We start from the raw sequence: 12,260 nt of genomic DNA on the forward strand, positions 1-12,260 counted from the left end.
CTATATCCTCTAACAACTGTCCTATATTCCTCCCAAGTGGTCAGCCCCACCTTCCATAATCCATAGATTCTCTTTTTCCACATGAGTTTGCCCAGCAATTCCTTGTTTAACCATGCTGGTCAACATACGATATATTTGGACGCTGGTTTATACCATCATGTCTTTCAAACCCCAAATTATATAGTCTTTAATTTCATTTTCTAGATGAGACAAGTAAGAGGATATGAATACCTCAGCTGTTGCATTTTAATGTGTTTTGTAGGAATGTTTTCTGTTATCAGTTTATCAATATGTCAATTTAATTAATCAGAATCATTTAGATTGGAAGGAAACCTTTAAGATCACTGAGTACCTACCAAGTGCCTGGGTCTCTATAGTTTGGAGAAGAGGAGACTGAGGGGTGACCTTATTAGTGTATATAAATATATAAAGGGGGAGTGTCACGAGGATGGAGCCAGGCTCTTCTCAGTGGCAAACAATGATAGGACAAGGGGAAATGGGTACAAACTGGAACACAAGAGGTTCCACTTAAACTTGAGAAGAAATTTCTTCTCAGTGAGGGTGACAGAACACTGGAACAGGCTGCCCAGGGAGGTTGTGGAGTCTCCTTCTCTGGAGACATTCAAAACCCGCCTGGACACGTTCCTGTGTAACCTTATCTAGGTGTTCCTGCTCTGGCAGGGGGATTGGACTAGATGATCTTTTGAGGTCCCTTCCAATCTCTAACATACTGTGATACTGTGAAGTCCACCACATTCTTAGCTGAGCTGAGACATTTATTTTTTGTTAATCCAATGACAATTCTCAGTTTCTCTGCCCAGACTAGCTCCCAGCAATGAAAGTTGTCATTTCTTATTCCGTGTTCCTTTATGTTGATCTTCATCAGCAAGAGAAGGTGCATACACTGTGGCCAGGCCTCTCCTGCTTATAAAAATGCCAATTAACTGTGCCAATTATTGTGTGTAGTGACAACTGCAGAGGTAAAGGTTTGCTACGGCTTTGATACTTCAAGGTACATGCTTGGGCATGTAGAGAGGATTTTTCTTGTCTTTTTTTACAGCTGACTATTTAATCACAGACCTTTTTTCCTGGACAAATGAAGCCCTTTTAAAGAAATACAAAATTTCACAGGTGTAATTTTACTGTACAGTATATACTGGATTTAAATCCAAGAGCATGTAATGCACCTATCTTCTGATTGTTTCAGTACAACCACTGAATGTTTTTTGTTTTAATGACAAAACATTATGGGCAACTACAGTGTATATTATTTCAGCACAGAATAATACAAAAGAAGAACTTGTGATACAACACTTTAGTAATAAAATTTGTTCTTTGCTATAAGGACAAACAGAGTTGCTCATGTGACACTGAGTAACCTATGTGATTGACCGATGTAAGTGTGAGGTGAGGACACTTACAGGACTCAACCATAAAGTCTGTTGCGTGAGATGACACTGATGACCCATCTTAACAATTAACTTAGCCATCTCCTACAGTTTCAAAATAAGCTGAGTCTTTCCATACCAGTGACACAGAGGTACAAATACCTCCCTGACCTCCACAAGCAGTAACGTGATACCCATAACCATGAGGTTTAGTTTTCTTTATCATATTGCCTGAGTTCTGACATAGAAGCCCAAGTGTTTGCTCTCATTTCAATCACTGAGATTCATGTAAAAAATAAAGACAGCAATGTCACCAATGTTGTGTAAGTGATTATGTCTTACTAAATCAATGTTACAAGTGTTTAAAATGCCTTTAGCCTGTGGGAGTTATACTAAGAAAAAATAGTGCTGAAAAAAACGCCATCAACTTTAACAAAAGTAACTACTTTCTTCTGGAACTAAAATATACCTGTAAGTACCCGCAGCACTGCTTTGAGTGTTTTGAAAGGTTTGATTTATGGCACTTCATGGTATGTGACTGGAAGCTGAAAAGGCTTTTCATAGTTGTGGGGATCTTGCATAACTTGGGAAACTCCTGGATCCTAATTAGTCCACCACGATTTGCTCTGTGGGACACTGCATGCACCAAGCAACCAAGCGCCAAGTGTGGAACAAAGGAGCAAAGTTCACAACACATATAAATAGAATGCTGAGAAATCAGTTCTGAAAATTCAGCAAAGCCAACCATAATTTTAATTTTAGGGCTGAATACCTTCTAATATTAGCAAAGAGTGGATTAGAAATTGGAATAACTGTGTTGGCAGACAAAAGACTAAACCCATTAATAGGGCTACCCTATTTACTGCAAAGGCAAATGGACTGGCAGTAAACCCTCATGTGCTTCCCTAATCTTCAAGGGAATTGTGTGGAAATCTCTATAGAAGTCTTTGGGGTTAAATTTTGGAAAACTTCACTTTTAAAGAGAACCTAAATTTGCAGCAAATACAACTGCAAAGTCCTGCAGATGTCTGAAAGGTTTGGGAGTAAAAGCTGTCCTTACCTGTTCACCCAATAATTGTTCCCACCATTGTAAAGTACTATGTGCTATTTTAAGTTCTTTGAATAAAATGGGTTGGAACTCCTTTATAAAAGGTTCACATTTATTTGCATTGCAAAAATATTTCAGGGTAATTTAGTAATTAAGAGAAAAGTAACAGGAGTGCACTAAAAGCAAAGATGTATCAGTGGGGTCAGCACTGACCGGCTGTACTGCAGCATGCTGAATTCAAAGTAGCTCTGCTAAGGAACATCTGGTTGAATTTAAATTGCAAAGTTTGGACTCAGCATGATAAGACAAACAAAATGATGACATTGGCTTCAGCCCCTGTTAGCCCCTAGTAACTAGCTGCTTACAAATAGGGTATCAATGTAACTACTGCCGACTACTAACCGAATCATCCAAACTTTCATGCTGCTGGTTTTAATCAGAGAGGTATCACAAGTATATTAAAAATGGACTGACAAAAATATAGCAGAATCTGTAACAGGAAGGAACTTTACTGTTTTGAAGAAAGTCTGAGCAATCATATTAGAATGCTGAGAGTTGCGTAACCTTAAAAAACACCAACAGATGTCTTCAGACTGTCTCATCCAAAAGAAATTTATCTAAATACTCTGAAACTGAGTTACAAACATTACCACTAAGGACTTCATAATCTAAGCATACCCCCATATTAAGTTGGGACCTGAAACACAAAACCAATATTCTTAAGAAGCTATTTTTTACAGCTGGAAATCCTCCTTAGCTTATACATAATAATTTTCATTAGCCTTCAAAACAGACACAGACAAAGAGCATTATCTTTGAAAATCCCTGCAGCTTTTTAAGTCTTGGTGAAAAAATGATTCTAACTCCTATGCTGTTTTCCGAGAAAAGTGAGCCAGTGATTCACCCAGTCTCATTAATAAATAGCTAGATCCTTATGAAGATAATTCAACATAGCTAAGACAATTTATATCCTCAAAGAGTAGAGTCTCAGAGTTGCATGATTTATTCATCTAAAACATTGACTCAAACCATTTCTTTAAAAATAATTATAACTACAAAGGATTATTTTTTCCAAATAAACCCCCAAAACTGACTGGGAAAAACATGCTGTTACTGCTCATTCTGCTTGTAATAAAGAAGATTACAGTAGCAAAACCGAAGTAAAATGAATACAGAAAGCTTGGGACATTCATCAAAATCATGCTGAAAAAATACTAGAGTCTGTTAACATGTATCTTACGATTTGGATTTTTTTGTTGTTGTTTCTCTGCTCTCCTAGCAAAGTTTTACTGATAACATTTGAAACTTTGTCCATATTGTAGACTATCTCTGTACCCACTTCTGCTTTGCAGCATGGATAGCACTGAATAAAAAAGAGCTTGTAATCATGTGCAGCAAAGATATGTATAAGCAAATAATAAACTTATATGAGAGCGGATGCCTGAGGCAGTGAAAAGGAAAAGGTACCTGAAGGGCAACAGAACCAGACAGGAAAAATAAAATTAAAAGACAGAATGTTGATGCTGATTTAACAGTCTGTTTTGTTTTTTTTTTTTTAAACAACCCTGAAGCATAAAGAAACAAAGTTTCCCATAAAATAATGCTTAATGTTAATCTTTAGATTATTTAAATAGGAGTGCAGTTGGACAAGACAGAGCCATCCCACAACTGTACATTCCAAAAGAAGCATGAAAGTGACACCAAAACTCACTCAGTATAGAAAAATTACAAAAGGAACCAACATAAACCCTCAAACACATGTCTAGAAGCAACATCTCCATGCTAGTTAGTACAGTAAGTTCTATTTAGCAATCATAGCAATGAGTACTACTTATATTATAAACAACACATGTTCAGTGCTGACCTTCAAGGAGCACAGTACATGCTCACTCTTCCATGAATTAAGTCCATGAGCAACACATTCTTAGAGGACTTATGCAGTAGGGATAGGCTTAAATTCACCCTGCACACCAGAAGAAACTTGCTAACAAGCACAAAGCTGATGACTGAGTTTCAGATTCACTTAGATTTAACAGCAATTTTTACCTTGGCTCTGTCATGTTCCAAGACCATTTAATGAATATCCTGTGGATTTGGTTTCTTTAATCTGGTGCAAATTCAATTTGGGTTTGCTTAGGAGGATTTAATCTGTTTATTCTTAAAGTTTTTTGAGTTGAATTACATTTTCTACAATGACTGTAAGTGGAAAAGTTAGGGGCGAAAAAAAAACAAAACCCAAACAAAAAAAGAAAAAAGCAGAGAGGGCAAAACTCAGACTTACCAAAACTCAGGCTGACTTTGAACTAAAAAGAGATGTGACCTTAACTGAATTAGCATCAGATAAAATCCTAGTGGAAACAGTATGTGTGAGACTGTTGCAAGTACCCATCTACCTGAAAGATGCTGTGTTAGTATTACAGAAAATGGAGCACTACCAATATTTGTAGCAAGGACTAAACACTATTACCACCTAATTACTGCTTTCTGATTCTTATTATCTTTATAATGACAATCAATCAGTTTAATATTGTAGAAATTTGAGTTATATTCCGGAGATGTCTTCCACTTTTTTTATCTTCTACCAGTTCTGTGTAAGTGGCTTAAAAACAGTGAAGTCATGTATCAAGACGGCTGTTAAACTCACAAAAGAAGGCAGACAGGTTTTGTCTGCTGCTTTGCAACACTGTTAGTAGTTTTAGGTGGCAATGGATTTAGCATTGTTACCTCTACCTGTACTTGAACAAGATCGAAGCCGACAAAAGCCACAGACAGTTGGAACAAAGATAATTAAAGAGCTCATATGACCAGGTTACTTCAGATTATGACCTGTAAATGGCGCTGTATAATTCGGAGATTAGGTCTAATGTAGCTCTCTCCTGTATGTCCACATAAAAAGTCAACTTCTAACAAAAAAAACCACTTCATAACAGAATTTCTAAGAAAAAAAAAATTTAAAAAATCTAAACACACCCCCCCCCAAAAAAAAAGGCAAAAAAAAAAACCAACCAAAAAAAAAAAAAAAAAAAAAAAACCCAAACCAAAACCAACCAAAAAACCCCCAACAAACTTCATTGTTGACCAAGCACAATGTAAGGAATATCTGGAGATACAGAGGACAGCAGTCGCTTTGTATGTCGATTGTCTGTGACAGTGAAGGGAAAAACAACACCCCTCGATAAATCAAGCAACCTTTGAGAGATAATGTGGTATGGCAATTAGAAGTGTATGCCTGGTGGCCATAGAACTGTACTCCACCATCTTATTTGCTGGCATATCTGCGGGTATTACAGGTTACAGTTTGAGTCCCCTTGCTCTTTTACAGCACTGTAAATCTTTATTTGCCCCTGTTTTAGGAACAAACTCACGTGCATACAGGGCACTGCGAGGCCTAGGTAAGGTGGCACGGATACGGCCTCTCCGGCAAACGGTCGCAATTCCCCCCCGCCAAACGAGGGGGGGGGGAAACAACGTGCACGCCCGCTCCTCCTCCTCCTCCTCCTGCCGGGGAGGGCACGCCGCGCGGCGGGGCGGAGCGGCCGCCATGACGTTTCTCTGTGGCAACGAGTGAGCATCCTCAGAAGACCAGCGGCGCTGCCGGCAGGAGGGGAGGTAACGTGGGCCGCCACAGCCGCCGGCCGGGCAGCAACAGCCGCCGGCGGGGTTCCGAAGACCGGCACCGCGGCGGGGTGCGGTCTCAGTCCCACCTTGGGTCGGGTTGGCTTGCAGGGCGCGGCACGTCGTGCCCGGACGTTCCCATCGCGTTCCTCTGCAGCATCCGGCTAGCCTCGGCTGCCGGTGAGGGGTGGCAGTGCGACAAATGCCGTGTATATTTGATTTAATTGCGATTTTTTTAAGGGTGCTTCAGGGAAGCCACCTGTGGGTGCCTCATCCTTGACAGCCCCGGGCGGGAAACGGCTTGCCCGCGCCTCGGGCATAAGGCGCAGGGCAAGCCGCTTCCCGCCTGGGGGTGTCCAGGAGGCGTAAAATATGCCTGAACCTTGCTTATTTTATAAGGAAAACAGGGTAACCGCCATCTGTGGAGGGAGGAAGCCACCTTGGGGTGAAATGAGCCCAATTCCTCCCTCCCGCGGCGCGACCGTGAGGGCCGGTCTCCTCAAGGCGTTCCCGCCTGTGACAGCCCGTCATGTCGCGCACATGTCGCCTTGGACGCTTTCTGGAGCCACGTGTTGTATTTAGTTTGGCAGCAGGCGGGTTGTAAGGGTTGGTTCTCCGCTCGGCTTACAACAGGATGTTTTCTGGTGGCGGGTGCGTGTAATTATAACTGTTCCGTTAATTGGCTATTGCAGGGAGCTGAAGTGGATTTAGCAGTACCCTCAGGCGAGCAGTCCTTTCATACTGGCATTTGGTAGTGATCTTGGTTGTTTACGTGTTTTCAAAGTGACACGTATTAAATGCAGCATGATTAGGTATGACTCAAAAGTTGCAGCTGAAGAGTACACGTGGGTGTAGATTTGTAGGTAAGCATGTGCCTTCTGACTTTCCTTTTCTCCTTTTTGAGAGGTTTCCACTTCTGTGCCCCAGCATAAAAAAATAATATGAAATATGTTAACAATCTCTGTTATCGACCCTTCCGCTTTTACCTGGGGCTTATTGTATACATTTAATCAGATGTACTTCTCATCGCAGCTGCTTCATGAATTCTCAGCCTTACTTCTGTCTAAACCAAGACTTGTCTACCACAAAGTCTCCCGTTGTGAGCTTGCTTCTATTTTTTCCTTGGAAATACAAATTACAAGTGTGAAGGTTATAGTGGCGTGTTATTTTCCACTGTAGCTAGCACAGTTCCCTAGCTTTGAAGTAGCTTGGTTTGAAATCTAGGTTAATGTTACTGAGGTGGATTTGTCTAGGATTAGTACTTCAGGAAATTCTGAAAGTTTCTAGACATTGTAACTTAGTATCTGTTTGTGAGCTGGTTATAGGTCTTTCCCTCATTGAATGTTCATAGCTTTATTTAGGATTTGTATAAACATGTGGGTAGTATGTGCATTTGCTGAACATCTCTTGTGTAGCTGTGTCACAGGTATTCTCTTTCATACCTTTTTACATAATAAACATATCTGGTCCTTTAAAAAAAAATTGGTATTACAACAAATTCTCTTTTATCAGGTTTTTTTTGTTGCTCTAAAGATAGCTGCGAGCCCAAAAGACTTGCTTGAACAGATTAGATCTTTACATTACATCCTGTCTGCTAACTGTATGTATAGTGGAGAAGTGATTCTTGTCTCGCCAGAAACAAGAAAAACAGACTAGACAAACTCTAACCCTTTCCCACTTCAGTTTTCAGACTGTTAGGTGCCTAAATATATACACTGCAAGGAGTAGGCATTTCTGGGACTTGCAACCTTTGCTCTGTTGGTGCTTAACTCCCTGAAGACTTTCATGCTGTTTGCCTATGTAGGGCAATCTTTACTCCTACCCAAGGGACCAATCTTTGTGTTCAAAAATAGGAGTTTTACAGCTGATAATATGTGAATATGAGTCAAAGTATATATGTAGTGCTATGTTACTAGAGGTGTTTTATGCAAGACAACTACCTAAGACATAGGCAAGAACACTGGAAATCTTTGCTAATGAGCAGGTACTGTATAAGACTACAAGAAAACATAGTAAGCTTTTAGCAGTTTGCATTGGTCATTAACCCACTTGCAGGTTCACCCCAAGTTGAACAAATGACAGGTCAGCTGCTGTCCTGCTCAGTGGGGAAGAGGATCTTGGCAAATGGTTCCTCTTTTTTCTCTTAGAGGAGAGCCACCCTGCAACTACAGTGTTTGTGCTTTGCTAACTCGGCATTAGTCTTTATTAGCTCATTTGGTACGTGGCCAAATAGGCCTTATCAGAATGTATATTTTGGTGAGACAATGAAGTGATCCTAAGTTGAGGTCACTGTCCTGATTTCACAGTATTCTAGAGATTGGAAGGGACCTCAAAAGATCATCTAGTCCAATCCCCCTGCCAGAGCAGGAACACCTAGATAAGTTTACACAGGAACCTGTCCAGGCGGGTTTTGAATGTCTCCAGAGAAGGAGACTCCACAACCTCCCTGGGCAGCCTGTTCCAGTGTTCTGGCACCCTCACTGAGAAGAAGTTTCTTCTCAAGTTTAAGTGGAACCTCTTGTGTTCCAGTTTCTATCAAAGTTTTCTATATGAACAACGATGTCATTTCAGTAAGAAAATCTTACACATACCAGCAAAAAGATTCCTCAAAACTGCAATGATCAGAAAAAAAAAAAAAAAAAAAAAGAAACAAAGTGTAAAACTTGTACCAAGGGTGAGCAATAAGGAAACCCATGTGTTAGGTTATGTGAAGGCATAAGCCTACATTAGCCCTGTAGTCCTGTGGCAAGGCGTTGACAACATTAGAAATCAGTCTAAATTGTATTAACTGCAGTATTACAGGATTGTTGTATGTTAGAAAATACATGCCGTTTGCCTCTGGTTCTTCTCTTCCAAGCCTCTTTTATGTTTCCAAAAGACATTCTGTCTGAACAATGTATTTTAATACATGTGTTTTTTCCCTCTATATTGCTAACCTTGACATAGCTTCAGTTTTCTCTGGTCTCCTCTCTTCCTTTGTAGGTGGGGTTTTTGGTTTGCTTTTGTAGGTGGTGGTGGGGTTTTTGTTTTGTTTTTTTCGGGTTTTTGTTTTTCCAGTGGGTCAAAGCTGCTGACTTTAGTTCCAGTTAAGATTAAGTGAAGTGTTTGTAGGAAAAAAACTGCCAATAGTTTGTTTCTGTCATAGAGGCAGTGTAACAAAACACACAGCTTGGGCAGATAAGCAATTCCTGCCCTTAAGGCTTTAAGGATATAAACTAAACAAAGTTAAAGAGGAGAATGAAGTGCCAAATCTTGAGTGAGCTGTTGCACAGCCTTCATGCAAATCCTAGTTATCAGCAGATCCGTGAGATATGGAAAAACAAAAGCAGACCTGAAGAGGAAGAAAGAATACTGGGAGACAAAACAATCTAGGTTGAGCAATACTGCGGTTGTTTTTTCCCGGGGTAGAGTAGGGCAAGAAGCATTCAAAGTCATCAGTGACAATACAGAATTACAGTCACGTGCTGGTAATTGAGGTGGAGGCATTTGAACAGTGACAGGGTCTGTAGTTAGAGGTAATTAAATGTACCTCTGAACTTCAGACCACGAGGTATATCACGTTGACTCTTAGTGCAAAACTTTGTGTGAACACATCAGATTTGATTTGATTTGAATGATCCGATTGATTTGAATCAAATAATGAAAATGTCTGAGTATTCAAAGTAATAATGTTTATGCTTCTGAACAAGTCATTCTTTGAAAAGTGTTGTAGGAAGAAATGATGGTGTGGTTTGATGCTGACTGGCAAATAAGTACCACTCAGGAGAAAATTATTTCGGCTGTGTGGAGCAAATCATAAAGCTGTGTAGATGTCATTAAAATGATATTTTACATCCATGAGTCAATTCTCAACATATTACTCAGTTCTGTCCTTTAGCTGGAAGGGCTAAGAATGAACATGGCATGTTTTCAAAGTTGTCAGTCAGGTGTCATAATAAAAGCTGTAATATTCTTGGGTTTTTTTCTGCTGACATTTGTTCAGACTGATTTGCCTTTTGAAATACATGTGCAAATAATGTCCTGTCCGAGTCAAAATAAAAATGAAAAGACTAAATTTGGAGTTGAATTTATGAGTCACAGGTATCTTTACATCCACTTCTTTCAGTCAAATTAGTCATGAAGGCATCTGCTTTGATTAGTTGTCCTGCGGTTTTACACATCTGTGCTTTCTCATGACTGTATCATATTTTGCAATTGATTAGTGTAACAATTTATATTCAGTTACACAGTAATAACTGAACTTTCTCTTGTAAAGCAAACCAAATAATCTTACAAGCTCACAAGCCACATGCCTTTTTGAAGACTTAGTTCTACTAAACCAATAACAGGAAATCAACCAGTATGTTGTTGCAAATGAATTTCGCACAAGACAGATGTAAGAGTAACAAGGAGAACTGGTAACAAGGTGGTGACATGCATTTGCTTTTGTCATCCATTGCAGTTTTGAGCACAGTTATCTATAAAAACTGTGTGGATGCCTCTCCCTGAATTAGTTTAATTTTGTTAGAGATGCTTCATAATAACAGTAAAGTTTTTAAGTTCTGAAACAGCAGGTTTAATTTCTGGAAGTTTGAAAATTTTTAGTCTAATTAAAAGCATGAAATTTGCTTGCTGTTATGTGTGACACTAGATAAGATGTTGACTCGTGTATCGGTGATAAAATATGTATTTAGTAATCAACCACCTTTAAACTGTTTTTTAAATATCAAGGGAAAGAAAGGCATCCCACTAAATAAATTGAGGATCTCATTTTACATTATGTAGTAGAGCACAGCCTCCATTTCAGTGTGGAAAAAGCTAGAAGATTCACAAGTTGGAAGGAAATGAATGATGTAATGTGTTTCAGTAAATGATGTGTACTCTATTTCCATGTAAGTTACTTTTTTATAGATTGAAAATAATCTTTAGTAATTTCATCTCTTCAAAGGTTCAGGGGTGTCAGGTCAGATTTTCTATGCTGCACTATAAGATGTTGCTTTATGGTAAAGGAAGAATATGATTACAAAGAGTTCCCTGCAGAAAGGAGTGCCTCTGCATTAGCAAAACTTTTGTGTATTTATATATTACTAGATGCATTGATCTGTAGCTTGGCTGATTCTATACTACCATTTCAAAGTCCCCATACTCAGGGTTGTTGTTCCCTTAGTTGATAAGTTTATTGTTGGAATAACAAGACCTTTTGTCAAATTAGTGCTACCCCCAAAAAGCTGCAAAAACTATTTTTTTTCTTTCCTTCCCCCTGACCCAGCCCCCACTCCACTCCTCCCCCAATCAGCTGCTTTATTCTAACTGATATTTCTGTCTGTAGTATATGGCTGAAGAATACACTGAGGGTTTAGTGAGGGGCAGGGCAAATGACTCATAGTGCATGCCGGTAATTATGTTGGCCTTGTTCTTCTAAGCAGCTCATAGTAAGCAAAGGTACAGCTGCAATTTAAGATGGTTCCCATACAAGACTCTTCCTTGAATTGATTATTTCTTACTTGAACGTATATAAAATGGGCCTTATTCAGGATTGCAGCTAATTGTCAGTATATTTTTGTGCTAATGAATGTCATTAAGCAGTTAACTTGCTTTTGGAAGGCATGGGAGAATTTCCTTTCTCTAAGTGGTCAATACTGAAGATGAGGAAAAAGTTTATTTAATTTCTTTGTTCTTAAATACTGTTAAATACAGTTTCCAATGGAGGAATTTGGATTTAAACTACTGTGGGTTCTTTCAGCCTGCACTCTTAGATAACTCCAAGAAATAAGGTAGTGGGAACTGGGAACAGTTTTGAGGAGGGAGCGAACTATAGAATCATTTAAAAGTCAAGAGCTGAATCGAGAGGATTCTGGTGTAAGTATCTCTTCACATTGCCCTTAGTGGGAGCCTACACTGCATTAACAACATGCACCATCCTGTTATTAGATCACTCATAACTTACACGTATAAGTGCAGTAATTTGATTAATCTTTTAGTACTGCAGTAAATCTATGTTCATGCTTAGAACTTCCCACTTGGTTTTACAGTGCTTGCTTTTCTACATCACCTCTCCTTGTTTCCATCTATTCTTTCTTCCTTTTCAACACTGGAATCCTTTAATACTGCCCTTCCTATGGTTTTGGTTGTCTGAGTGGTTTGCTTCATTTTGTTTTTTCCCTAAAGGTACAAGTTCTTTTCTGAGTTTAAGTTACATTGGAATTTGTCTCTTGCTCTGTATGTGTTGG

At 39.3% G+C, this 12,260-nt stretch overlaps 1 protein-coding gene across 3 annotated transcripts in view; it reads left to right on the forward strand.

Annotated features, from left to right (window-relative positions):
- Nucleotides 1-5,961: 5,961 nt before the first annotated feature.
- SLC7A6 (solute carrier family 7 member 6) overlaps nucleotides 5,962-12,260 on the forward strand; it is a 28,155-nt gene continuing 21,856 nt past the window's right edge. Inside the window, exon 1 of one of the 3 annotated variants that reach the window (XM_061344079.1) lies at nucleotides 5,962-6,045. The gene's annotated coding sequence lies outside the window, so the exon portion shown is untranslated. Of the gene's footprint in view, nucleotides 6,232-12,260 lie in introns of all 3 variants that reach the window. The other 2 variants (XM_061344078.1, XM_061344077.1) reach the window with 2 other exon arrangements.

This window comes from Neopsephotus bourkii, unplaced genomic scaffold, assembly GCF_033783945.1.
Source record: "Neopsephotus bourkii isolate Nb327-2 ecotype Australia unplaced genomic scaffold, CSIRO-AGI_Nbou_v1 NB_1863, whole genome shotgun sequence".
Taxonomy (NCBI): Eukaryota; Metazoa; Chordata; class Aves; order Psittaciformes; family Psittacidae; genus Neopsephotus; species Neopsephotus bourkii.